The 5,611-nt window shown below is 43.8% G+C and overlaps 1 pseudogene; it reads right to left on the bottom strand.

The window, feature by feature from the left end:
• Positions 1 to 4,576: 4,576 nt before the first annotated feature.
• Positions 4,577 to 5,140, bottom strand: LOC118664858 (annotated as a pseudogene).
• Positions 5,141 to 5,611: the final 471 nt, after the last annotated feature.

Genomic DNA, 5,611 nt, shown 5'->3' with positions numbered 1-5,611 from the left:
ACTAAAGTAATCAATAAGAATGTCATAAATGATAGACTCTATAGACAAGGCTTGGCTTCCCTGTGGCTTCCTCTCTAATGAGGCTGCGGGAGAAGTCAATAATATATCATTGCAGAGGGGTGTGCAAACAGCCTGGTGCTCTTGTGAGCCAAAGCAGACAGTAAATGGCAAGGTTAAGAGGAAGGACCGCAAGCATTCTTCACACAACGCTGGTGGCCTGAACACCTTAGCACCTGCACAGCCAGAAAATAACTTCATAGACATCACCGCCTGCAGATCTGGAAACCGTCATCTAGCTTCTCCATCCATCACCCAGGCCATGTTGCTGTCAGGTATGTCACTATGGGGATAACTGCTTTACTGAGTAGCCAGCATCTGATCCGAGATGAGAAGAAAAGGCGTAGGAGAGAGTGGTTTGTCACTTATTGGCTTGGCCCTTCCTTGACCTGAAGAACTCCTTGGAGTTTCAGGATAATGGCTCTCCGTGACCTGCATGGGGAAGGACTTCTTAAAGGAACTTTGGTCAAAGAGTGTGGGAAGAAACTATGAGGCCAGATGAGTGATCACACAAAGGCATCTGGCCAAGCTTTCCTTATGTGATTTTCAATCCTACCTGCGCATGAAGTCTCAGAAATAACCACCGTTTGACATCAACAGGACATGAAACAGCTTTAGAACTTGACACTGAACTAAACCCCAAGTGGCTGCCAAGGATACCAGAGTGAATTTAGTAACAAAGTCCTTTTATTCAGGCTCCATCCAAGTTATCTGAACAGGAACACAATGGTTAATCCAGTTATACAAATAAAATAGCTGAGACAATAATATCAAGGTTTATGTCGCTGTTAACTCAGATGAAGTCAATTTCTATACAGTAGCTTGGCTTTAACAAGAGAACAGCTATTTTTGAAACGCTCACCTGACAACATAAAAATACCTAATATGTATTAACTTGTTAAATCTGTAAACGGCTCTATATAATAGGCATTTTATTATTATTATTATTATTATTATTATTATTATTATTATTATTTTACAAATGCAGAAAATAGAAGCTCAGAGTTTTGTTTCTAAATCACTCAGCTAGTGGGTAATAGACAAGGACATACTCATATTAGTGAATTCCAGGGTCCTTTTCTTATTGTTACATAAAACTGCCTCCCTGAAGAGGTATTTAAGTCGTGGCTTTTCTCTCACAGAAGTTAAGATCTTGCTACAGAAATAAGAGCTATAAAAGCATAAATCAGCATGCATTTGCTGCATATCTTTATTGTGATCAGACTATGAGGTTTATAAGAATAATTACAGGATAGTCTCTGCCCTTAAGTAAACCTTCTTAAAATCCAATCCACAATGAAAAAAATCACCTCACACGTGTTAGGATGTCTATCATCCAAAGTACAGGATAATAAATAAATGTCAATGAGGACAAAGATAAAGGAAATCCTTGCACACCACTGGTGGGAATATAAACTGGTGCAGCCACTATGGAATATTATTCAGTCATAAAAAGGAAACCCTGCCATTTGCAGCACTGGGGATAAACCTTGCGGAGTTTATGCTAACTGAAATAAGTCAGACACAGAAAGACAAATACTGTATGGCATCACTTATAGGTGGAATTTACAAAAGTTGAACTCATAGAGATAGAGAGTAGACTGGTGGTTTCCAGGGGCAGGGGTTGTGAGGTGGGGGTGATGTCAGTCAAATTTTCAATATGGAAATGAGTAAGTTCTGAAGATCTAATGCACAGCATGGAGACTATAGGGAATACTCTGGTATTGTATACTTGAAATTTGCGAGGAGATTACAACTTCATTGTTCTCACCACACACACACACACACACACACACACACAAAGTGGTTACTATGTGAGGTTATGGATGTGTTAACTAATCTTATTGTGGTAATTATTACACAATATATGTTTATCAAAACATTGCCTTAAATTTACAATGTTACACGTCAATTGTATCTCAGTAAGACTGAGGCTCCAACCTGAACAACCACATGCCTTCCCCGAACTCCTCTGACTCCTTATGGGCGCTGCTCTCAGGACCCCACATTAGGGATTTGATGCCCTGTGACTGATGTCTTCAAATACTTAACAATTTATCTTTAAATGGTGTTTTGTAGTGAAATCCTAGGGGACAAGGGAGCCTGTGCTATGGTTAGAAGCAGACCTCACTTTCCTTCGATTTATTCTCAGCTGCCAATTGCCTGCCCCCAGGGGACTATGGGAACCAGCCTCCCTCCCCCCCCCCCCCCCCCCGTCCCTTCCCCTGTATAGTTCTTCCCTTGCACTTCAATCCTGGAAGGGAGCTGGGTGGGGACAGGATAAAGGTCAAGGAAATGTGTATATCCCATACTGTGCTTCTGGCCTGGGTATGGGGGCTACCTTCTCCACCCCAGGTTGGCAGAGCCTTATTTTTTTTTAAATATTTTTATTGATTTCAGAGAGGAAGGGAGAGGGATAGAGAGAGAGAGAGAAATAGAAACATCAATGATGAGAGAGAATCATTGATCAGCTCCCTCCTGCACACCCCCTACTGGGAATCAAGTCTGCAACCTGGGCATGTGCTCTTGACTGGAATTGAACCTGGGACCCTTCATTCTGCAGGCTGACATGCTATCCATTGAGCCAAACCAGGCAGGGCTGGCAGAGCCTTATTGTATTTAACAGGCAACTCAGCAGGGACAGGCCTCTTGCCCACCCCCACACTCACCCCAATGCAGGAATTGCAACCTCTAGATGTTCACAGGCCTGCCCGCACGCACTGGGGCAGCAGATCTCTGAGAAGAGATGATTTGGTGTGTCAGCTGTTGGAAGGGGGCATCCTGGGAGATCCTGAACCTGTGCTTTGCTCCTGAGTGGTGGGGAGCACTCTCGGGCCCCTAGGAGGTGTTGCACTTGCTTGGTGAGTGTCCTGGTGATTGAGAGTATGACATTAAATAGCAAGTGAACATCAACCTATGTTGCAGAAACCCCAGAAATAAAGACAAACTTAAAAAAAATAATGGTTTAAGCACCATATTTCCCCCTGTGTTTGGAAAAGAGACTCCACATTTTCAAATTGCACTAGGCCTAGCAAGGTAGCCGGCTCTGGTTACTATTCACTGATTGCTTAGTATATGCCAAGTAACAGTGTTAAATGCTTATATGAATTAACAACAGCATTCAACCATTATAATAACTTTGTTGAAAAACTATGATTAGCCAAACTTGATGAATAAAGAAACATGCTAGATACAGTAAGATACCCAGTTATTGAATGAACCCTCATCTTTGATGCATGGGACCCTGCAGTCCATATTTTTAGGAACTAAGCATTACAGCTTCTATCTTGGCCTCTGACACACAGAGCCCCCTTGGCTCCACCACACCAGGATCCTCAATGCCATGGGCAGAAGAACTAAACCAGGCCGACCACACAGGGCAGATTAAATGCTCCTGATGTTCACAGAGGTGGGGAGAGGACAGAGCTCTTGTCCACAGAAACACCTATACACAGAGCAGAGCATCTGTTGTTTTTTTCATTCAAGGTTTATACTTTCTATGCATTTAATAAGGCAGTCACTCTGTGTTGGCTGACCCTTTTGTGGTTGTTGTTGTTTGCTCTTAGAAAATCTGTATTTTAGGGTCAGCAATCCTCATATATATCCTGAGCACAGAAGACAATTTTGAATGATGACTTAGAAACAATGCCAGCAGTTAGGTCTTTAACCATAAAACCTACAAACCATATATGCATAGATGCATGAGCATTCTTCTTTGATTGGAAGTTGAATGGGTTTTCCATGTCCTTACTAAGAACAGCATCATCGCAAAACAGCAGAAAATAGATGCTACCATCATGTATGAACACATTGGAAATGAAGGGCAGCCCTCGAAATCACCAATGTGATCAGACATCCCGTGGCCCTCAGTGTCTCATGATGTCTTCTTCCTTAGCCACAAGGACATCATACACCCTCCACACCCAACCATTTCTGTTCCCCAATGACCGGGATGCTTGTGAACATCTGGCTTCTCAACTCAGTTATTGAAATTTCATTTATTCAGAGAAAATAAATGCAAAGCACAAGCTTTCCCTCTCTACTTCTCTGTCCCCCCAAATGCTCATTTATGGAGGAACAGATTTCGGTCTCTAAATGATTACTCTGTGCTTGGCAGGTGAAGATTGCAGCGCCAGTTACGTTAATGATGTCTGAGATGACACTGAGGCCTCAGAAGCTGCTTGGCTGAACTAATGAGCATCCCAGCACGATCCTGAACCATTAAAAGGGGGTGTTGTGAGGAGGGGGAAGAGAAATAAATTAGAGACCGGAGCCTCTGGTAAGAATATCATTGAAGGCCTTTAATAGAGTCTGGAGAAGAAAATTAATCACCCATAATGATTGGGGTGTGTGCAAATATTTGATTTAATTCCCCTTATAATTTTTTCTACAGAATGGTGGATGACATCAGAGAGGGCTGAGAAGCACAACCTGAACTTTTTGTTTGTTTGTTTGAAAACCTTGTATTGCAAATTCAGACAGTTTGCAAGCATTATTCAGATGTTTACCAAGGAAAATAAAGAAGCCTCTCCCATGAGATTGCACATGGTGGGAGATGACCTCCCATTCTATCTTATAGTAGATGGCAAGCCAGAGGTCTGTGCAGCAGTTACAAATAAGGTGTTATTATCTGGGAGAGAAGAGACTGTGGAATTTCCATTGGATGGAGAACAGCCCGGCTTTAGTTTTTCCAGATACTCTGCATGCACAGGCTTATGACATTGGAGAATTTTGATGGCATCTGCTACTTTGAACCACTCTCTCTTCTTTCCTATATTAACAGAATCTTCCCAATCTTCTAATATTTCAGTGACAATAAGAACATAGACATATGTTCTGTGCTTTTGGTCTTGGTTCTCTAATATGCCCAGGAGTCTGCTCAATTTTCTTTTGACTCCAGCCTCTTTATAAACCTCCCTCATCGCAGCACTGCCAGGCTCCTCCTCGCCCATTTGTCTGGGTACCAACTACTGCTCACCAATAACACCTTGTCCTCCTGCTTGGTCCAGAAGCACAGGCACGATGTCCACTTCTTGAAGCCCTTGTGGTTGTAGGTCCGTGTCTGGTTGAGCTTGAACTTCATCTTAGAGGTGAGCTCTGGCGGCCGATTCTCCTCCAGACACTGCCACCCCCCGGGAAGTGGGACCCAGGCGAGTCGGGCGCAGGGGTGTCGGGAGGTGAGGCAGTGGCGCGGGGTGGGCAGCGAGGCCAGTCAGTCCTGGAACCGGCAGCCGCTCCGACGCGGGTCAAGGCAAGAGCATGGGTCACTGGAGCCCGGGTACTGTGGAGGAAGTGCTACCTCTGCTCCGGCATCCGCCGCTCTCCGTGGAGCCTGCTGCCTGCTCGCTTCTGCTCCCTCCTGTTGCCACCGCGGCAGCCTCTGCCGCCACGGGAAGAGGCTCGAGGATCACACCACAAGGAGACAGTTGTGGAGACTCGCTCGGACTCTCTCTTTGTTTCTTTTTTTTATTTTTTATTTTATTTTATTTTATTTTTTTATTGCTTAAAGTATTACAAAGGGTATTACATATGTGTCCATTTTATCCCCCCGCCC

The sequence above is a fragment of the Myotis myotis genome, unplaced genomic scaffold (genome assembly GCF_014108235.1).
Source record: "Myotis myotis isolate mMyoMyo1 unplaced genomic scaffold, mMyoMyo1.p scaffold_m19_p_1, whole genome shotgun sequence".
Taxonomy (NCBI): domain Eukaryota; kingdom Metazoa; phylum Chordata; class Mammalia; order Chiroptera; family Vespertilionidae; genus Myotis; species Myotis myotis.
Note: the sequence above shows the minus strand (reverse complement) of the source record. Positions and strands in the feature narration are given on the sequence as shown.